The sequence below is a fragment of the Tachypleus tridentatus genome, chromosome 7, assembly GCF_004210375.1.
Source record: "Tachypleus tridentatus isolate NWPU-2018 chromosome 7, ASM421037v1, whole genome shotgun sequence".
In the NCBI taxonomy this organism is placed as follows: domain Eukaryota; kingdom Metazoa; phylum Arthropoda; class Merostomata; order Xiphosura; family Limulidae; genus Tachypleus; species Tachypleus tridentatus.
This window is the reverse complement of record NC_134831.1, coordinates 65,430,838-65,455,276: the sequence shown is the minus strand read 5'-3', so window position 1 is coordinate 65,455,276 and position 24,439 is coordinate 65,430,838. Positions and strand designations below refer to the sequence as shown.

Sequence of the window (24,439 nt, the reverse complement as noted above, 5' to 3'; positions counted from 1 at the left end):
TTCGGAATCTGTTTGGACAGTCGAAAACCATCTCTTGAATCTAGATAAACCAATTAAGAAACGTTTGGAATGATCTGTGAGGAATAGAATGACAGAGCTAGAGTTGTGGTCTATTCCAACAAATATAAGCACTTGGTATCGAGTATTAGTTCAAGTTCAAACTGTTATAACACTCTAATTAAATAGGGTCTTCGTAACGAAACATGATTCACCCCAACTTTGTAAATGGCCTATCGCCTTTTTATTTCACATGTACTGATTGCACAAATGAAACATAAGCACCAATGTAAAACAATATTTATTCATCCATCTTATTGAAATCCTTCTTTGCTGTAAATTAAAGTCACAAAACAGGTTTTTATATTTCAGTAAAACATGGTTTTCAAAAGGCCGTTAGATATTTACGGTTGGACGAGGAAAGCCAAGCTTTTCATCCACATCAATCTAGAATTAAAACTACCAAGTCCGTACTCTCGGAAAGCGAAAGCAGCGCCACTTGAAACACGTGTAGATTGGAGGAAATGAGGCAAGTGGGCTGGAGCTGGGGCCCTTCAACGTCAAGAATGACCCTCAAACTGGTTCCCAAATCACGGTGGGTTAGGTGGATTAAGATAGGGCTAACAGGTAGAAAGGAACGACTGAGAAACGAAAAGCTTCCAAGCACGATCACACACGATTCATAAAATACTCTCCCGAGTGAAACTAGACGGCATTTCAACATATGAACTTTCGCCGTGTCCTGTCATTCTCTTGATTATAAATGTACAATAATGTTCTACAAAAAGTGGTAACAAGAATTGTTGTTGTTGATGACCACGTTCATGTGCTGTTCTATCAGTGTCGGTCAAGAACGTTTAGAAAAGAAATAAATAAATACGGAAGAATCAAAGTTTCTCGATTCACTCAGTGGAGCAAGACTGCGTTAAACGTTGAATTATCAACACTAAGTTAATAGAAACAACGTGTGCAACGCAAGCTAGAAGACCTAGATTGTCAATAGGTCATATAGGAAAGGTAAGTGTTACTTCATTAACAACTAAAATTCCAAAAAAATCCTGTTTAAAATGATATACTTTCAACAGAATATTCTCAACTTTTCTTTTAAAGTAGTTGTTTTATAAATGCTCAACGTTTTATTTTCCTAATTAATTTCTAATTTTTTTTCCGGACTGTTTATCTCTTTGGAAAAGACTGTGTATGAATGACTCTTTTTACACGTGTGTCAGTGGCTCTTTGATTGAGTGATATTACAATAAGAAGGCACTTTAATCGTGTAAGAAATACTGACTTAAAAGGGCATAGGTCGTACATGTTTTTATTTCTAATGCAGTGTAATGCTGTATACTTTTGATCTGTAAACATATGTGCAGATACGTGTAAACTTGTGGCCATTCAACATCTTCTACGTATTCTTCAATGCGTGGATTAAGTAATTGTGTATTTAACTATAAGGTTGAGATATTTAAAATCATTATCGCTTAGAAATTAATTATCCATGTTTTGCACGTGTGTGTTGTATGTAGACATATAACTAAGTAAGGCTTGAGGGAGGGGTGGACAAAGCCCTCTAACTTGGCACCGGCTTCCCTAAATTTGTTGGGGATGCTATACTATGGTGTAAGTTGTGTATATGTCTTAATCGGGCCTGACTAGAAACGTCTCATAACAACTGTCATTTAGGGCCCACTTCTGAAGTCTGAGCTTTGTTAGTTCTCTCTCACAAATGACACTCCTGAAACTAAGTCTTTATGACCAACCAATTCAATTTAAATAGTTCAATGAGGGTGTTTACAATACAAACATGTAAAAGTTAATTTTGGTTTATAAGAAACTTTCAGAGTCCATGTTCCGGCGAGACAGATGTTTTTCCACACATAACTGATTTCACTTTTGATTTGTATGTGAATTTTCCAATCCTGTGCTTCACTGTACCGTTTTGGCCTTCCTTATAAAAATAAGCACAAAATAATGAATTTTAAAATTATTATACAAAAACCCAACTTCATGTTACCCCAAGTCTTTTATAAATAGAGAAAATGTGAAAAGTAAATAATGAATGAGTCAATATCTTCTTGACAAGTTGAAAAATAACAACACAAAACAAATAATTTTATTGTGTTGGTGTATCAATTAGGATTATAGTTGATAAATGACAAGAGTTCTTTTAGAAGAAACACAATGAGAAAGACAAGTTCAAATGTATTAACAGACAGTTATGTGTTTTAAAAGTTAAGCACAAAGGTATAGACTATTTGTGCTCTCCCCACTACAAGTATCGAAGCCCGTTCCACAGCATTGCAAGCCTGTAAATATTCTGCTGTTTATTCCGCTCATAACAAAGTCATGAGTTTTAGGACTACTTTTTGAATTATATTCGGTACGAGTTCTAGATTTAAGAAATATGGGTTGGAAATCTTGTCTTTTCTTGGATCATTTTCTTCTTTTAAGAAATCTAAAATTCACTCTTTAGATAGTTAGTACATTTGGGAAGACTGGAATATGTTTTAGTTTGTTATTAAGAAAGAGGCTGCACGGTGAACTGGCTGTGCCTATTTCAAGAAGCGACAAGAAACCCACTTGCAATAAAAATGTATCTCAGAACTGCTGATATGGGTATTAACACTTTTATTGATTAGCAGAAGACAACGTTTCGACCTTCCTAGGAAATGTTGTTCTCTGCTTATCAATAAAAGTGTTAATACCCATACCAGCCGTTCTCAGATACAACAATATTGCCATTGTGTCACCAGAGAGCGAAGGAAGAGAGAATCGTTAAAAACGTGAAACTGCTTTAGTGTGACAGTGGTATAAATTTTGTCACACCAGTATCCGAAGAGTACGAGAACGAGATTTTGCGAAAAATTTGTAAGTTCTTGGTAATAACAAGTCATAGAACAGGTTGGAGAAATAATGTGTGTGTATGTATGTGATAATTTACAGGTTGTGTATATACATAAATAGCGGACCCAACAACATTCTTGTTAACTGACCTGCGGGTATACACACCACTATGTAGTAGATAAGTATTCGATCACTAAAGGAATTTATTTCCTCTCTCAGGTCAATAACCATTACTAGTTAATGTTTATAAACTATAAATAAATATAACGCTTACTGCATACTTGGTTTACGGGCATTTTCACATATCTGAAGGTCTAATTGCTAAACCTCCCAGTACACGTACACAGCAAGGAAAAATGGCCACATGCATTTTTCATAAATTCTCTAATTGGAGATTCATCTTATTACAGTTCATATTAACCCTCAAATGTTTCGATAGGTGGATATCAATTGGTTTCGAAACATATTTTTCTAAACTATGTATTCGCGACATTTCTTGTAAGTTCATGACAGAGACCCTCATAACATACAAGGCACAGAAAAGAACAAAAAATACCATCAACCTTATAAATAGTCCCACTAATAACTGATGAGGTTTTATGTGCATTTTGTAAACAGAGAATGAGCGATTTCGCTTAATTTTTTTGTCAGTTCTTTACTGAAACTCGTAAGCCAAAGATATAAAACTACCTCACCGGTAGAGAATGATATATAAATAAATCGATTGTTCGAGGTGTAATCACAATTATCCAGATTAAAGACTATTTCCAAAATGTGTTAAGTAGGTTATTATCTTATATTAATTCACACTGTATGTTTGTGTAAACGTATATCATAGCTAGCAGGTCCAACCTTGACAAATGGGGTCGGGGTTCTTATCGAAATGACGTATCCCCCATACAAAAATGGGTACCAAGCGAAGCTGAAATGCCCCGATAGGTAACCCAACAGGCACAATGGGACCTATAAATAGGTTTTCAGGGTCATTGTCTAAACGTATCTTTATATCCTTTACTCAAAAGCTAGCGGGACCAAACATATGCAAGTGCTCAAGTATCACAGACTAGTGTTCTAACGGGGCTTCTTTTGGATTACAATCCTCTTTGGAGTAAATATAAGTAAGTTGGAATAATATAGAGCTTGATTGGTACATTGAACACTACTATAATAATAATGAGGCCTTTGAACCTCATTGAGAGCGCGGATGTTTTATGCTAGTAGGTGTAATTTACGTAAGGGTAAATATATCATGCTAAAATTTGAAATTAGTAATAGCTCTGTTTGGACGTCTTGCAAGGTTGCAGAGGTTAAAAGACAGTAGCAGTGCCTTCACCTATTGCATTTTGATTTCTGCAAGTAAACACTAAGCGTTATGTTTATCCTAAGATCAGAAGTGATTTTTCTTTGGAAAATTGATATGTATTATAATCTAATAAAGTTTAATGTGGTGACTATTTTACTTATATTATATTTTTACCTTTTCTATTTGAAAAACCAATGTAATTTTATAGTAAAGTGCTATTTTGATGGATTAATTTTTTTAATGGCAGCTTGTCTTCTGTTTTTTAATTGATTTTTTCGATCTGTTGTTGTCATAACTTCAACTTCAAGTAATTTTCCTATTTTTCTCAACAGCTCAAATAACTAGGAGAAACTGACATTTAGAAGATTTATTGCAGTTTAACGAACTAGAATTTAAAAGACCTAGCAATCTGTTCGCTCTTGTTGTTTTTGTGTCTGGCGCCTGCCCATCTGAGTGTACTCAAATCAGCTCTGCAAAACAGTACTCAACGTCGATTACGTTACTTTTAATTACCACGTTACCCCTCATAACTAAAGTTTCAACACGTGATTAAAAATAAATACACAGGTGGTGCATTAGATATGGGTTTCAGAATCATTATTCTCATGCTCTTATCTTAATGATATAATTTGTTTTTGTTATATTGTATCGTTTGTTTGTTTGAATTTCGCGCAAAGCTACACGAGCGCTATCTGCGCTAGCCGTCCCTAATTTACCAATGTAAGACTAAAATGAAGGACGTTGGTCATCACCACCACAATTCTTGGGATACTACTTTACCAAGAAATAGTGGGACTGATCGTAACATTACAACACCCTCATGGCTGAAAGGGCGAGCATGTTTGATTGACGGGAATTCAAAACCGTGACTCTCAGATTACGAGGAGCGCCCTAACCACCTGGCCTACTTAATGATATAACCGAGTTGTTGTTGTAGGTCCAGAATATTCAGACAGAAGAAAAACAAACTGTCATACACTTAGAACAGAGAATGTCACTAGATAACACAAGTCGTATATACTAATATTATTTACACATAAAACAGAAAATGTTATTAAGTAACACAAGTCGTATTTGCTAACATTATGTAACTAAATCGAATCAAGACCTACAGTTTTGATTATACAGTACTTCTTAGCAACTCAGCTATAAGGTGGCGATAAGGAATTTACACAACTCAAAGCAGGTTATTTCTGTAATAACCATGTGACACCGCTGTCAAAGACCACACCTCTTCTGTATTGTTCACGAGATGTTTACATCACACGTATTTGATTGTTAGTCGCAGTGCTAAACTAAACAATGGGCTATGTACGATTTTATCAACGTAAGAAATGAACTCCAAAATTTAACCTTGTCATTCCTCAAGACTGCCGCTGACAATTGTAATACCATCTATACTAATCAGAGTCATTAACCTTCTCTGCTTTAACAGTCTTGCAGAAGGCAGCTCAACGTTGATCACTTCATTCTAAATGATGCGTGAAAAACACGTAGGACTTAAAATTCAATAAATCACAATTAAAGTAACCCGAAGGCTCTATGAAGGCTTCTTCTTTAGGGAAGGACTTCAGTGTTGCTCTATCATTATACGAAAATTTATTTCAGACGGCTATGTACTAGTTATGTGTATACCATGAGTTTGTATATGAAGAAACACTTTAAAATCTGTTTCCATTTTTTATATTGTTATTTTTTGTTCTAGAAATTACACTTAATTACACCTTCTCCTTTTCTATCGGAAAACATATTTTATTTTTCCAAGTGCCTTTAAAATATGCATACAGTTACGACAGAAAGTGTTCGTACCCCTGTGTCGTGAGTAGTTTTTTCCTCATAACGTAAAAATTATCACGATTAGGATAATGAAAATATAGTATATAATAAATATTACACTAACACACATCTACATAAATTTTTATATAAATTGAACGACAAATAAACTGTTTATAAACACATAACCAAACATAGGAGGGGCAGAAAGTGTTCGTGCGTCTACTTTAATGGTCAGTTGTGTCGCCTTTCAGGTGAATTACTTGGCGCAATTACTCCTCGTAGTCCTCCATGATGTTTGACAGTACTCGACTGGTATTTTCTTCCATTCTTCTTTACAGAAGGCCTCCAACTCTTGCAAGTTTTTTGGATGACGCTGATGAACTCTGGTCTTCAACTCATGCAAAACGTTTTCAATTGGGTTGAGATCGGGTGACTGCAATGACCACTCCAGAACGCTTATATGGTTCCTTTGTAACCAGGATTGCACATCTTTCGATGTGTGCTTAGAGTCATTGTCGTGCTGGAAGATCCAACGACGCCCAAGGCGCAAGTTCCGAGCATCATTCTTGATATAAGTGCCTAATATATCAACGAACTCTTCTTTTATCATGATTCCGTTGACGCGGTGAAGGCTGCCTACACCGGAAGAGCTGAAGGAATCCCACAGCATGATCGAGCCACCTCCGTGTTTAACTGTAGGGACGATGTTCTTTGGAAGATTTCATTCCCTCTTCTTACGGAAAATATAGCGAACATCATTGTGGCCTAAAAGCTCGATTTTAGTCTTGTCTGACCAAAGAATATTCTTTCGATAGGTAAAGGGTTTATCTACATGCTATCTTGCATACCTCAATCGTGCTTCTAAATGAACGGGCTTTAAATATGGAGTTTACGAGGATGGCATGCTTTGAACCCAGAAGAGCATAACATGTTCGTAACTGTAGAGGTGCTTACTTCAACCCCAGTTTCCCTTACCAGTTTCTGTACGTCATTACGTGTTAAAGGAGGGTTCCTACTAACTTCTCTGAGAACCTTCCTCTTGGTTCTCTCTGGAATTTTGGTGTGGCGTCCGGAACGAGGGAGGTTAACAGTTGATCCTGTTAGCTTAAACTTGGTAATTATGCTTTGAACAGTAGATTTCGGTACATTAAGTTGTGTAGCAATACCGGAAAGAGACACACGAAACTTGTATTTTACAATAACTCGTTTTTTTTTAAATCACTGGACAGTTGTTTCTTGTTCGCCATGATGACCAAGCAGATAATGTCGGAGACGGCGCTAAATACCAATTATTATGAACCCGGTGTCTAGTTCTGAAATGGTATAATGTAGTTTATTCGCCAAACTAAACAAAATTTTTACGGGAATATCAGTTTTTTCACACGTTCTGAACTGTACGAACACTTTATGCTCCTCCTATTTTTGGTTATTTGTTTCTAAACAGTTTATTTGTCGTTTAATTTACATATAAATTTATGTAGTTCTGTGTTAGTATAATATTTATAATATATTATACTATTATTAGCCTACTGGTGATACTTTTTAAGTTATGAGCAAAAAACCACTCGGGACGCAGGAATACGAACACTTTCTGTCGTAACTGTAACTGTAACTGTTCTTATACACTTCCTGAATGCTATATTGTATTGTTTGTTTGTTTGTTTGAATTTTGCCCAAAGCTACACAAGGGCTATCTGCGCTAATCTTCCCTAATTTAGCAGTGTAAGACTAGAGGGAAGGCAGCTATTCATCCTCGCCCACCACTAGCTTTTGGGTTACTATTTTTTCAACGAATAATGGGATTGATTATTAACATTATAACGCCCATAAGGCTGAAAGGGCGAGCATATTTGGCGTGAAGGAGATTCGAATTCGCGACCCTCAGATTGCGAGTCAAGTCCCCTAACCTCATGACTACAATGTATCGTAATAATTAAATGATTTCTGATTGATCTACCGATATCAAGCTGTTGTATTACAAATTATAATGTGAGACTTTTCACCAAATTTTTAATCCGAAAACAACTCTATTGTAATTGCTAGAAGCTACGAACCGAAGAGAGAAGTGGATAAAAAGCTGGGAGGTATTTATAGGTTTGTAGAATGGGTGAAAAAGTTTGTTTGATAAACAAGTAAAAATACTTTTCTCGAACCAAATGGGCCCGGCATGGCCTAGCGCGTAAGGCGTGCGACTCGTAATCCGAGGGTCGCGGGTTCGCGCCCGCGTCGCGCTAAACATGCTCGCCCTCCCAGCCGTGGGGGTGTATAATGTGACGGTCAATCCCACTATTCGTTGGTAAAAGAGTAGCCCAAGAGTTGGCGGTGGGTGGTGATGACTAGCTGCCTTCCCTCTAGTCTTACACTGCTAAATTAGGGACGGCTAGCACAGATAGCCCTCGAGTAGCTTTGTGCGAAATTCCCAAACGAACCAAATGAAACGTTTCTTCATAACTAACGACAAACAAAATACATTTTTTTAAACTGTTATCAATTAACATTTTACAAAGAGACTGCGGTTCAGAAATCTGAAACTTTAAGGAAGGTTGTGGCACACAGGCCACCGACTAGAGCCAAATAATTCTTTGTCTCACGGAAATTCAACGACTAAAGAACAACAAAACTAATTATTCTCCTTTTAATCAATCAAACTGGTTCTTCGTCTACCTACCTTTGCTTTTCCAACATGTATTAGAAATGCTTATTGAGACCACAAAATCACACAGTTTAGTTTTCCACAGATAACTGTGGTATTAAACGGAAGCTCTTAACTTTAGGTGGGCGTTACTAAACAACCTCCCCCTCCAGTAGCGCAGTGGTATCCATGTGGACTTTCATATCTTGAATCCGGGTTTTGATACCTGTGGTGAGAAGAGCACAGATAGCCTATTGTATAGATTTGTACATAATTACAAACAGTCGTTACTGACCAACTTTTATCCCTGTGAATAAAATCCCATATACTTTTACTTGTAAATTTTATCACACTCTAAACCTACTTATATTAAAAAAAGATTCCGTATCGAACATGTCGGTGTATGATATAGAAAGATTAAAAAAAAACGTATTTCGTGAGACGACAACAACATTCACGTTCAAAACATATTTTTGTTTGAAAGAGCAGGTTAAAAACAAGCTAAAAGTAGAGTTAAATTGTTTATGCGAATAAACTAAAAACTGCAAATTCGGCCGTTTAAATCACGGATGATGGTCTTTGTTGAGGCTTTAATCATTTGAAATCTCTATAAGCCACGGTTTAAGTTTCAGAGGTAAAGCTAGTCCTATGTTTTTCAGTTCTGATTGTACAAGCGGAGTGTCAGAAGTCGTCCGTAGTACATCTTTTCGAATTCCCAGACTGCACACTTTAGTACATTATGTCCACCGCCAGGTGGCTTTAACGGATATAAAAAGAACACGGAGGTTGAAAAACTCTGTATCCATCCGTCATTGACAAGCACACGTTGGAGTGCAGTAACTTTAAGTCATCCAACCATCACTTCAAAATTATTTTACAAGCCAGCAGTGAAAGTGATTTAGGAACATCGTAAGCCAGCGCTGTACCTTCGAACCTTAGTTGTTACTTATCTGTACTAAAACATTAAAAAAATTAAGGTCGTTTGAGTTAACTGTTGAGAATATTGAATGCTTACACAAAATATCAGTGCTTCGTGCAAAATCGTGCGTGATAAAATTTAGATATTTATGAAACATTTTTGGCGAAATTACCTTCTGCTCTTGGGCTTTGTTACCTCACTCAAAAAAAAGAAACAATCATAACCAATTATTTAGGCACAAACAAGGGAACAACACAACCGAATACTGTACTGTACTAATGGACCCCTATCAACTCAAGGTCAGCGACTTCAAAAGACAGCACGCGTTAAGTCAAGGTTAGTTGGCATGACGACAAGTCAGAGGCCTTATTAACTTTCTAAATCCAGGGCTTGTGAAGTGATCAAGCGAGCAAAAATCACGGCTGGCTGCGAAAATTCGTGCTTCCAACAAACACCGAAATAACGTTTCATTGACCGTCTTATTTTCCGGTTATTTTGCTCGCATGATGATCGGGAAAGTTCGCCTTTCAGAGACTACAATAATTTAAATAATTCTCTTACCTCAGATTGCTGGTGCATCATCGTTTGTTTTCGTGCTGGGATATCTTGTAGCGATAAATACAGATAAAAGATAACTTACGCTTGATGAACGTAAACTTAGCAATTATCGCCTCACTCCGGAGAACCTGTTGTCTATCTCACAGAGTTGACTTGTTTTGATATGGAGTGAGTCAACTTTGGTTAATTCAAAGGACCAATTATTTTGAGTGGAAGCACTTCGTACATAAGTTACCGATTTCCAAGATCGTACATATCTAGTATATAGTATATATAGTATCTTTCAGGCTGTTTGGCAGACTTTCAAAGAGACAGACAGTATTAAATGGAAAGAAATTTAAAAATTTAGCCTTCAAATTCAGGAGCACTGGGCCCGGCATGGCCAGGTGGGTTAAGATGTTCGACTCTTAATTTGAAGGTCGTGGGTTCGAATCCCCGTCGCACCAAACATGCTCGCCCTTTCAGCCGTGGGGGCGTTACAATGTGACGGTCAATCCCATTACTCCTTGGCAAAAGAGTAGCCCAAGAGTTGGCGGTGGGTGGTGATGACTAGCTGCCTTTCCTCTAGCCTTACACTGCTAAATTAGGGACGGCTAGCAGAGATAGCCCTTGAGTAGCTTTGCGCGAAATTCAAAACAAGCAAACAGGAGCATTCACTTTGAAATCAAATATACTTTTAATTTTGTGACGTCCCATTTGAGTAAGTTCTCTGTTTTACTAGTTGGTTGTGGTTGCGATTTACTTCAGGTTGGACTCAACATTACCATCTAAGTAGAACTATCAACCTATCACTTTATAACACATTATCTTGCAGAAAAAAATTGAAATAAATTAGAAAAGAAACATTTCTAGCGTCAACGGCAGATGAACAATTATCTTCTTAATTGTTATTTTCAACAACGTATACCCTCATATATATATATATAATTTTTATTGCTACTTTGTTATGTAGTACGTTAATCGCCTCAACATTTGTACTATTTTTACTGTCGTAATCTAACTAAATACAACTGACGTTAGCCAACTGAGATCATTTGGTTTGAATGGCTTAAGGTTAACGAATATTTCTTGGGCATTAAATCCCCGTAAGTGGTCTTATTTGTTGGGATCTGTAATGCTTTGTTTTAATTTATCCTCAAATCAGTATTTTGATTTAATTTCGCTAGAGAGATTATGATAATATTTGTTATGCACTTTGAAGTAAAAAACAGGTAGTCTTGTTTCTGTTGTAATGTTATAAAGCTATGTAAATGCTAATGGTTGTAACATCTTCAACATGGAGCACCAGATACTTCAGTACCTCGCATTATTAAAAAAGTAACAGTGTAGGAAAAGGAGTGCCATGTCTTTTCCTGCTTGATTTGTAATGCCATTTCAATAGTTTTGCAATGCATCGTCAAGTGGATCAGTACCAGTAAACAAGATTGTGGTGCAAAACAGTGAAGATATGGTAGACCGTTACAAGGGTTGCAGCTGGAAGGTTCACAAGTTACTTGTAACGAGTTGTAAGTCCTATCGTAGGTGTTGAAAACCCATATAATGATTTACGACTCAAATTAACAACCAGTCTTTTGGTGGTAATTTTCCCTGCTGGCCAACTCTCTCTCTTGTTAAAATAACTAACATGATAATAACGCACGTTATTATAAAATTTGATACAATAATAGATATGTACACATAGTAAATATTCAATATTTTCATGCAACTTAAATACAACCTACTTTAACAGTCTTTATATCTAAATACTCTTATTTCCTCACAGGTGTTTTCAAGTTGATTTAGCGCCAAGTCGTGCTAAAAGGGAAGTATTATAACTATTGAAAATAAAAATATACCAGATAAAGCAACTTGATAAGGTTCTTTGATGTTTAATGATACCTATATTGTGGCAAACGGCTCTCGTAAGAACCTACTTTACTGCTTTACGTAACACTGTTTATGTAACTTTGACTTTTATGTATGACTGATCAGTGTTTCACGGAATGGAAATCTTTGAGACAATTTAATGCTGAAAAGCTGGCATTATATAATTTAGGACAATAAATAATGTTCAAAACGTCGTTTCAAACTATTTGTTCCTTTATTGTGTTATACGTTAAATATTTAAAACATAAAATAATCATTTCAATGTCACTTCTAACTGCGTTAATTTTAGAAAAATAAAATTAAAATGTTTCATGTTAGTTTCTTATAACACCTGCCACACAAGCCAGCCCAGCATCTTTCTGTACTGAGCCTAGGATAGTTAATATGGGAGTCATTCTGGAAACAGGGTATTCAGGGCTACTTCGATAGATTTCGATGAATTAAGCTCGACAATACTTCTAAAATGAAAATAAGCTTAATATTCATGGAGGGGTCCGGCATGGCCAAGTGTATTAAGGCGTTCGACTCGTAATCCGAGGGTCGCGGGTTCGAAGCCCGGTCGCACTAAACATGCTCGCCATTTCAGTCGTGGGGGCGTTATAATGTGACGGTCAATCCCACTATTTGTTGGTAAAAGAGTAGACCAAGAGTTGGCGGTAGGTGGTGATGACTAGCTGCCTTCCCTCTAGTCTTACACTACTAAATTAGGGACGATTAACGCAGGTAGCCCTCGAATAGCTTTGCGCGAAATTCCAAAAACAAAAAACAAACAACTAATATTCATGGATTATTCATGGTGGTACTATACTGGGCCTCATACAATCATTCTTATATTTACTCTTCATTGTAGAAAAAGCATTTTAAATTAGAGAATCGTGAGGGAAATCATCTTGTAATGTACAACGTTTCCGGTTCAATTTGAACATTACATCTCTAGACTCCATTGTGCTCTTAGTTCAAGTTCAACATAGTATTGAATCAAATGCTTTCTTATATATTATTCCAAACCTTCTTTTCACAGATAACGATACTACTAGTTTACGTTTCGCTAACCAATTAATTGGGATATATTCCAATAATTTATTTTCTCATCCGACTTGGACCAACGATTTAGCTTAATCACCACACTTAAACCATCATAAACACAATCATACCTAAAACATTTCAACTATGTTTCATTTGCTACGTTTTTTCACTTTATAGATACCAGTTAACGTCTCCATGTTGGGTCTTATGGTCGTGGGTCCAGTGATCCAGACTTCAAAAAGAATGCCAAACGCATTTTTTTTGTCAAATCAAAAGATCTCAAACTTTCCGGAATGACTCATGTTTTGCACCCACATCAAAATACCGAGTTGGCTCGTGTAGCAGGTGTTAATATTCAAAGTACTAAATTTTAATTTTTATCATAAACTTCCTTGGTATATTTTCCGTAGTCCTTGAGAGCGAGTTTGAGGGCTTATAATACTAGAATTCTGGATTCAAAATAAGTCTAACACAAGTTTTTCGTATAGCTTTTCAGTAAAACAAAACAAAGAAGCTTTAATATTTAAGTTGGCTTCCTCCGAGACAGCGGTAAGTCTTCGGATTTATGATGCTAAAATCAGGGGTTCGACTCCCCTCGGTGAACACAGTAGATAGTGGCTTTGCTATAAGAAAAGCACACACAATATTTAAGTTTTTAAATTAACTTTATCATAAGTTTTCTATGATTAAAACATTTGCTTTTCACACAGTGACTTTGGAAGTTATTAGTCCAGTCTTGTCAGTTTCATATTTTATGATAATATTGTATTTGACTTCAGGTGTTGTCTAGGTGTAAACTTGACATTAGCACGCCGGTACTGTGCACCTGAGAATCCTTAATTCGTAACTCGTTGACACAAAAATGGTTTTTGCACTTTGAGAACATAAGTACGATATGAGAATAATGGTCAAATGCCTATGTGATTCGATCAGACAATAGTAACACAAGTGTTGGTGGTGGGTGCTGTTGACTAGCTGTATTCCCTTTAGCTTATTTGTATTGTATAGGGGACGGCTATGTGGCATAGCCCTTTATATAACTTTACGCGAGATTTTGAAATAAACAAACAAATGTCTCAAAATATTTGCTGACAAACCGTTTTTCGCATAAAACTTGAAAGCCACGCGACTCGAAATCTTACCAGTTTCTTTGTGTCTCTGTGGCTGTGTGTGTTGTCTATTTTAACCTACTACTAAACTTTTGAACGTTTCTTCCCCCAAAAACAACAACAACACGTTTTTATATATAATTCCTGCAAAATCTACAGCTGAGCATCAAGTTAAGATATTGTTGTACCAGAAGTAATCCGGAAAATTGACATTATAATTACAATGATGTCCTGGCTCAAACTGGTGTGTCGTTTACGTTTCACCACAGGAAGTTTGGATTATATACATAATCCCACAATCCTCTTTTAGCAGGATATTTTACTAAGTACAAACAGTAACGTAGTGTTCTTATTTCGATCGTATCATAATCATATCCTATGTCCCCTAGTGGCATAGCGGTTTGTCTGCGAACTTGCAATGCTAAAAATCGGGTTCCGATACCAGTGGTGGGCAAAGCACAGATAGCCCATTGTGTAGCTTTGTGCTTAATGACAAACAAACAAGACTTCAGACACTTATTTATCGTACACATTTTCGTGAGAGCATTAAATTATCAACACTTATTCTGAAATTTGTGCTTATTTCTGAAATGCCAATTTTACGCTTGGGGGTGTTATGAGACTTAAAAATTCAGTCTAATGCAGTGCAGTGAAAAATAATTTTTTTCTAACTGATAAGAAAAGGCGCTTTGTTCTCTTTACAAATTATTCATGAATTGCATCCATTGTCCATCAGTATTCAAAACCAAGTGTCTCCTTCAAATGAGTATATCTTATTTTAATGGTTTCATAACGAGCTTCTCTATACACAACTGGGATTGGCGTATCCACCCATCGGCAACCGTGACTTTAATATCAGACGTATGCGTTCTCTAGTCGTGAAAGGCTCAACCCCGCATAGGAAGCACTGTCAAAGTTTTTAAAATTTCAACCAGAAATCAAGCAGTTGTCGATTAATTAGATCTAAAACAGATTTACTAAGACACGCATGTAATAAAAGTGTTTTGCCATAAGAGTCTTCACGTCTTAAATTTACCAAAAAAGATGCTACAATTGATTTTTCAAGTGCGTAAATTTAGAAATGTCCCCTAAAATTTTAACGATCTTCCACATTGCATCTTACAGGAGCGAAAGTATAAAGAACGAAACTGAAACAAGAGAGAAATAAGAATAAACGATTCCTTATCACGAATAGACCAACAATCCATGACAGGCCATGGTTACAAAGTTTCTACCGACTAGAAGTGTTACACCCTAAACGCAAAGAGAGCGAAACCGTGGAAACTGTATTTACCATACGTATATTTTAAAACTTCATCTGAATTGAATTCTATAAATGTTCTGGAGATGATCACCCCTCCGATCCTCACAGAATTTTCCAGTCTCGTATGCCCTTTAGCCTCGCTATTCACTTATTTCATTTGTGTAACACATTCTACACTGATAATTATATCTATTAACTGAATTGTGTGTGTATTCTGTGGTATACTGTTTTCACTATTTTTTTAATACTCACTATGTACTAACTAAGTTTTATATTATTCTATCTTTCACTGCTTTAACTCTTCAATATTATTTACTGTCTACCGACTCAATTTTATGTACGTCCTGTCATATAATGGGTTCACTCTTTGCTATCGACTATCTACTAGCGTACTTTTGTGTGTATCTAATAGAAACATCACATCTTCGCCTCACCTTTTACACTTTTACCTACTATCTTAGTTTTGATGTATCTCGTCGTACATCACTTTTACTCTGTATTATTGACTCAATCTACTAACTCAGTTTTGTACAATGTGTCTGTACATCAATTTCATTGGCTGTGTCCATTGTATATCAGACACACCGCAGTTTTTTGTCCAATGAAAACGAGTTAGCTCCATCATTGCCTTCGTCACCGAATGCGACTGCGGTTATGTTTTAACCCTTGTGTGAATGTTTATGTTTGTTAGCAAGGACTGAATGGATTTGAACGAAATTTGGTCTACATTTGAACTATGACTCAACTCAGAAGTGATTAGATTTCGGAGAGTCAAGATTTTAGCAAGGTTGGGAAGTTCCCCCGCTGGGACAGCAGTAAATTTACGGATTTAAAATGCAAAAGTTAGGGGTTCAATTCCCCTCGATGAACATAGTAGATATCCTGATATGGCTTCTCTATAAGAAAACACATATATATGCAGATTACAAAAATCCAAAAAAATTGTGGCTTTCAATATGGGGACCGATTTGCAACACTACATTTACTCTATAACGCAGTCAAAAATGATCCGAATTTGATGAAACCTTGGTGGACGTGTGTAAACAATTATTCTTCATTGTTCTGCAAAAAATGGCCAATGTTCATTGATAGCGACGAATACACGGACACATTTTTATATTTTTTGAGAGCCGATTATGATCAACGCTGCGTGGCGCAAGCTCTGTATTGAGTGTTTCTCTAGTTGTCATTGGTTCTGTTCAACTTACGTCAGGTAATTGCCCCATTTTTGCTAAAACTAAAGAAATCGAGTAAGTACATCTATTTTAGTAGCTTTCTAAGAAAGACAAATAAACACATTGGTTTGGTAACTGTCTAAGGAGATCTGATATATACATTATTTTCAGCAACGCTAAATCCGTAAATACATATTTTTCTGATTTTTTTGTTTAGAGTATACCAAGTCCATAGCACACTTTCTCTAATAACGGTAAATTTTACCTTTAAATTATAATTTTTATATTTAATAAGTATTTTTTCTAGGTGGCGGCGAGCAAGTGAGAGCCAAGCTTGCTTTTATTCAAGGTGTCTGGAAACGACTGTTCACCTTTCAAAACGTAATAACATTTGAATGAATTAAAATAGAAACATGTAGTTAAACATACGTTGGTCTACGAATCCATTGACTTTAGATCACTTCTATATGACCTCATTTGCGGAGGCATGTTAGCCATTTGTAAACCACATAAAGCTGTATTCCCAAAAGTTTATCAGGTGGAGACTGTGTTATTGGTATGGTCTCACATAGCAAAATTAGCAGTTCAGTAGATATTTGTCTAATATCTCAAAAAAATGTCAAATAGTGTCGTACCTGTCTTCTCAATGAAACGTGAACCAATAGCGTAATAGGTTTCTAAATGCGAGAAGGAAAATTCTTCTCCGGCATACATGCGAGTACAATAACTCGGGTATAAAAGTAAGTGTCTTTACTTATGTCATCGCTCAATTACTTTATTTGATAACCAGCAAGAACGGTACATTGTCAACAATTGGCACTGCAGGAAAATACCATATTTGAATTCCATGTGTCACAGCGTGGCTTGTCTCTGTTTTCAGGTTGAGCCATGTGTCACAGCATGGTTTGTCTCTGTTTTTAGGTTGAGCAGTGGCAGCTTACCCTTACCTGTTAAACAAAAAAATTAAATCTTAATTGGATTAAGCTAAAACTGGCGATATAATGTAAAAATGACGGTTTGTAGACCATCATGTATTTTTTAGAATGCCTTTAGATTCTTCTTTAAAATAAACTATGTGTGTGTTTACAATAATTTTTAGACACCCTGTATAACAAGGCCCAAATCGTGTTATACACTTCGTGATAAGCTTGGGACTTAGTGTCAAGAAAGCCTATGTAGTAAGAAAGATTGCATGCTAACACGGTATCCTGTGCCAATGGTATGAAACTTATCTAGTTTATTCCATAACTGCCACGACTTTTATCTTGCCTTTTTTTTGACAAGACTTATCTTGATTGGTCTGGTGAAGTAGAGAAATATCATAACCTAGTTAAAACAATTAAGTATTCAAAACATGTCAGTACTTAAAATCGAATATAAAACACACTATATTTGTTGTTTGTCAAGCGGTCGTTACGTCGTATATATATATATTTTGTTAAACTTTATTGTTTATTCGTATTATGAAGGCCATAAAGTAAATATGTGTCATGTATCTGACAATTTCTTATCTTCGAAGAGCGAAGTATATTAATATTTCATATAACATTAGGAACCGATTTATAGTGAGGTTTTGTTTTAAAATAAACATATTTTCTGGTTGAGTTAGAAGTCAGTTTACCTGTTATTTATTTTTGCCATTTCACATTGTAAAATTCAGTTTCGTAATATTTTGAAATTTTCAAAAAGTGAAGTAATTGGTACTGAACTTCGAAGCAAAATACATATAAAAAATTTCTTCACCATATAGCATCCTTCAAGAATTTTATTATAATAGTCTAATCTATGATCATTATTATACAGTGGAAAAGTGTAGTGACAGAGAATAAGATTATCAAACAATGGAGCTTACACATGTTAAAACTTGTTCTGTTTTTCTTTAACGTTATTTTGAATGAAAACAGAGTCTCTTTGATGTTGCGTTATTCAAACATTGTTGTTTGTTATTAAGCACAAAGCAACACAAAGGACTATCTGTCCTCTACCCACCATTGTTATTAAAACCCAGATTCAAGCAACAAATATTAATACATATTAAAATCTCAAAAGTTCTAGCATCAGTTTAACGAAAGTTTCTAGTGAAAAATGTGTTTTGAGCTATAGTAGTCTAAGTTAATATTAAAACTTGACGTCATTCATCACTGTTTTAGTTCGGATAATGTTGGTATATTCATCCATTAGACTTCCAGCTTCTGTTGATTTGTTTTTGTTGCTTTTCATAAGAATGATGTTTCAGATATGGTGCTACTACTGTAACTATTTTATCCATAATCGATTGTTCTTCAATAAGACAAAAGAGGTCAATAATAAGACCACACTTCCTGACGAATTTTCACAGAACATTTACTGTAAGAATACACCAGCTTCCAAGACCACATTGAATTAAACCAAAGGCACACATGTTTATTGAAGCTTCTTTGAGGAATTTAACAATACGTAATTGAATAAAGTTAATTTGGTTCCAGTATCTTTGACTGTATCGTAAAAACAACCGTTGATTTCGAGGTGTGGTTGGAAGTTTGTACAGTTTTAGTATGCGAACCCTCATGAACATTAAATTATTGTTTAATATCTTGTTAATGGTATCAGGAAATATATTCAGCATCATCACATCGCTTTTTTGGGGGAACTGAGGAGGATTTCTTTCGTAACTATGGTGCCCGATTTTTGGATGATGATGGTGCCTGTGACTGTCCGAGAGGCTGTTGTGCGAGTTTTTATTTTTTCACAGAAAATATTCATTCGAAATGTTATATTCTATTCTTTTGGTCTATGCCGTTTAAAGATTTAACAATACTGATATTATTTCTCGGAAAAACAAACAAACAAACTGTAATACAAACCATCATCCATTAACGTTACAATCTGTTTTCTCCATACATTCGTGTTGATCTACGAATTCATAAGCTTTAGACCAATTCCTCATATGCGAAGGCATCTTGGCTATTTGTAAACTACATAAAAATGTATCCCTAAAGACAGAAGTTCACCGATTTGTTTTGTTTTATATCAGGACTGGTGAAATAAATAATGGATATTATTCAAATCTCAAAAGGTGTATATGCATGACAGGTATTACAGTTGTATTCCATAAAAACTAGTTAGCTTCAATAATTCTGATAATAATAAAGAATCTAATATTCTGTTTCTTTAATAGATGTCTAGTCTTTACTTTTTTGTCTTGTACAATCCTGCTCAGGGTCCATTCGGATATTTTTATAACTTTCCTAACAAATCTTCATCACAAGTAAAAATCGCTTTAATTCAGTGGTGGTGCTATGACAGAAACACATAATAGCGTAAAGTAACTCGCTTATTGCAACATTTTAAAATCTCAAACATAGGCCTATTTGAAACTTGTTTAGGAAAGTGGTGGAGTTACTAATGTGATGTTTAAACTCTTCCCGATAATTTTGTTGTATGATTCTGGATTGGTATGTCATATACACAGACTGAAGATATGTTGTATGTTTCTGGATTGGTATGCCATATACACAGATTGAAGATAAGGAGATATCATAGATGAGATAAATATATGACATGTTTAAAGGAAAAGTAAGCAATAAAGGGGTATAACAAAGTAATTATTTAAATTATAGTTAAAATGAAAATAATAGATAAACTTAATAATTTATTCAATCAAAGATAAGTTAATTATTCAACCATCATCAAAGACACCATACTATCGTACAAAACACATCATAAGCTCTTAATTACAATTGAAATTTTTTTTGTTGAAGATTCCTAAGACTAAAGTTGTGACTCAATATTCGGGATCTCATTTCTAACCTTATATTATCTCACTCCTTAAACAGATCCCCATAAGAGGTTATCAAATACCATGTCTAAGTAAGTCAAATGCACATAAGCCCATGGAACTGCAGTCAGGTTACCTCAAAGGTATGCCAAACAAAAAGATGGTATGGAGATCGGTGTCCTTCCTTATAATTCTTTGAAACGTTGTTGTAGAATTAAAGTGTAATTTAACACTTTATCCTAATGTATACGTAACTTCTTTAGAGTTAAAATGTGACTTGACCCTTTATCCTGAGGTAGATATATCTTTTGTGGAGTCAAAAGTGTTGATTTACCCTTTATCCTGATGTAGATGTTCTTGTTCTGTTATCTACATGTTTCACAATGAATTTTGTGAGGATTAAACTCTCAGGAGATGAAAAACTATGACAGTTATAAAACATGATGGAAATATTTTTCCTTACGTTCTTTCTACTATATTAGAAAGCTATCATCAAGTCGTTGCCAACTTATCTGTTTCTTTTTTAGATCACTTAAGTGCACCTAGGTCTCGTCTCGCCCAATGGTGCAACAGAGTTCAATCTACTGCATTCAAGATATTTCTACAGTTTGTCTTTCTTTTATCAATACATCTGGGAAGCAGCTTGTATTCTTCAAACTTATGCCTCTTAACAAGAGCAAAATGTTTGTGAATTACTTTGTGTATACTTGATTGTAATCTGTGAAATTAGCTAGCAATCACTTTCATGCTACAAGTATCTGTGTGACTGTGAGGAAAAGTTTTTCTAACTGACCAATTTACAAAATTTGACAACTGTAGCAGGGAAGTCATAGAATGTTTGGGTAGCTCCACACTCTCGAAGAGGTGTCTTGTCCTTCCCTTGCCAATGCTGTTCACGAAGTTAAAAATAGTCGTCTTTGAAGCTGGTGTTTTTCATTTCTTTGTTATTTTATTATACAAATTTTGCCCGTAAAAATGTTTCTGGCGAATTCTTCCATTTATAATTCTTTTCCTGGCAACATTGCATTGTTCAATGAGCGGGAACTCGTTGTGAATAAAATATACTGGTATTCAACATGTCGGCTGTTGTATAACAAATCGTTCTTATAAAATACAATCAATTCTCCGTAATTCACACTTTTTAACCCAGTTTATTTCAATTGGCTTTTTCCAATTTCTTTCCAACAAACCGATATTATTGCTGTGGTCAAAGGTTTAGTTTGTTTTTGAATTTCGTGCAAAACTGCACGAGGGTTGTCTTCTATAGCTGTCTTTGATTTAGCAAAGGAATAGTGGAATTGACCGTAAAATTATAACGCCCCACGACTGAAAAGGTGATCATCTTTAGTTGGATGGATATTTGAACCTGGGACCCTCCGATTGCGAGTCAAGCACCCTCTGTAGTAATAGGACAAAAATAATGCACAAAACTCTAAATGATGCCTCACTAGGATCTAATGCCTGATTAAAAATAATATTTTTTTCTTAAATTCAAATTTTTTGAATAAAACTCAAAGGTATTCACACAGTTACCACCGGGATTAAGGCTTCAGGATTTGATCAACAGTCACTTCCTCACCCTTCTCCATTTACGCTACCACTGTTCGTCTTTAATTATAACCATGTAGGTATAAATCATCAACACACGATCTAATACAACTACCAAGACTTTTCATGTCCTTTGAATGAAATAAAATTCTCAGCTCTTCCTAGTTTCTCCAGTATTCCAGCTAACTTATAAATATTGTTATTTATGAAGCCAACTTCAGCTTTGATGTGAATACAGAATAAAATATCCAGGCTTCTAAAGAATCCTACCAGACACTTTGTTCCAACCAAAAAACAACAACTATTTTATAACCACGTTTTGATTTCTACAATCCGACCAATTGTCTATTTAATGGGTGAGAATAATTGGACTTTAAACGTTTTAATAATGAGATTCGTTGAAAAAAAAAGTATTGTTTTATATCACATAAGGCACACACATACGCCGGAAGATTCGATGGGGTGCGGTTAAGCACCTTATATTTATAATGTCAAAATATTATCCTTATATAGTTTTCGTTCAGTTGTTTATGGTGTTCAACGTTTTTTATACAGTCTACATTCTTCTGATAAAGCATTAGCATTTTTGGCTTGAAATAGTCGTATGCCTCCAGATCCCTGAAGCCCCATTATGGCCAGGTGTCTAAGGCACTCGATTCGTAATCAGAGGGCCGCGGTTCGAATCTTCGTCACATCAAACATGCTTGCCCTTTCAATCGTGGGGGCGTTATAATGTGACGGTCAAACCCACTATTCGTTTGTAAAATAGTGGCCCAAGAGTTGGCGGTGAGTGGTGATGATTAGCTGCCTTCCCTTCAGTCTTGCTCTGCTAAATTAGGGATGGCTAGCACGAATAGCCTTCGTGTAGCTTTGCTTGAAATTCAAACCAAACGACATTCCTGACTATCAGTTTGCTTTGTACAATATTTGTTGGCCTTTGATCTCAAACATTAAAGGCCCCCCCCCTTTAAAATATTCTGCATAGACAGTACTTTTGTGTGTGTATACATGTATATATATATATTGCTATTTGTTGAATTAATATACCCTTCCATGCTTGTCTATTGTGTGTCCATGTAACTGTTTCTCAGGGTGTGAATAGATCTTCACGAAAATTGGTATGGAGATTCATTAGGTCCAAGGGGAGACAAATACAAAATTTTAGTTTCGTCTTTTATCACTACTACTCTGCTAAATTAGGGACGGCTTGTACAGATAGCCCTCGTGTATCTTTGCGCGAAATTCGAAAACAAACAAACTAACATAATTACAGTGATTTGTCGTCAAAGTAGGGATAGCTTTAAAACTTTATAGTTAGCTAGGTTATGTATATATCGATTCCTACTTGTCTTTAGAAAATTATTTTTTATTATTAATCTTGATTGTTGTTTTTTGCCGTACCTTTAATCTACTGTTTAGAAATAAGAGCTCTCATATAATAAGGGTTGGAATCCCAGTTACACCAAACATGCTCGCTCTTTTAGCCATGGGGGCGTTATAATGTAACTGTCAATTCCACTACTCGTTGGTAAAAGAGTAGCCGAAGAGTTGGCGGTGGGTGGTAATGACTAGCTGCCTTCCCTCTAGTCTTACACTGTTGAATTAGGGACGGCTAGTGCAGATAGCCCTCAAGTAGCTTTGTGCGAAATTAAAAAAAAAAAACAAAAACAAAAAACAGCCAAAGTAGGGTAGTTATTTTTTTACATTTTAAGTGACTCATTTTTTGTGGGTTTGAACTTCTTGTTTCAATACTTTTGTACTATCAAAACTTTCTATACTACTATAGGTAGCTAGATTACGTAGATGTCCACCCTGACTCGTCTTTATAAAAAGAGTAAAAAATTATCACATTTTTCCAATTCCTTTTTTGTTATCTATATTTTTGTGCTTTAAGAATACCATGCGAGTGGCGCGCGTAAACCCGATTCGATTCTATTTCTCATTATAATCTTTACGAACCTATCCTCAAATCTCAATATATTCTAAAGTAGGGCATCAACATAAAGACAGGAACGTTCTGTGAAAGAATTAAAGCGAAAAGTTTCTCATTTCTTCTGTAGAACGTCTGGAAAAGTCACTTACATACTTTCTTATTTAAATAAAATTCACTGAAATAGTGAAACTTTTATTCGTTCCATAAATGCGTATTTAACAGCTTAGGCGGCTTTATAAGTACAACAAATTTTAGTATTTCTAAGCCAATAGTTATTGAAATAGTTGTTGCTCATATTCAGACATTCTAAAGGTGGTTTTAAACGGGTTATTTTTATGGCCACTATTTTGTTACATCATGATTCCTACAGTTAAGTGCTACCGTACTTAATTGTATATACTTTAGTTCGCATTACGAACGCGTTTTGTTTGTAAGATTACATTTACAATTAAAGTGAATAAAATCAGTTAGGTGATAATAAGAGAGGTAGAATATTGCCAGAAAAATCTGTTTTTATGGGGAGACGTTTAAGTCTATCGGCTTTCTTCACATTATAGTGTTGTAATCTCGAAGGAAAAAGCGGTGGTTCGATTGAGTGATTATTTGAAATTAAGCACAAAGCTACAAAATGGGCTATCTGTGCTCTGCCCACCACGGGTATCGAAACCCGGTTTCTAGCGGAGTGAGTCCGCAGGCATACCGTAGCCCGAAATGTAAGTTAATAATAAAGCG

At 35.5% G+C, this 24,439-nt stretch overlaps 1 protein-coding gene across 1 annotated transcript in view; it reads left to right on the top strand.

Moving 5' to 3' along the window:
• Positions 1–607: 607 nt before the first annotated feature.
• The window catches only part of LOC143255848 (calpain-9-like), a 79,903-nt gene continuing 56,071 nt past the window's right edge, over positions 608–24,439 (top strand). The window contains exon 1 of the mRNA XM_076512170.1: positions 608–1,014. The gene's annotated coding sequence lies outside the window, so the exon portion shown is untranslated. The remainder of the gene's footprint in view (positions 1,015–24,439) is intronic.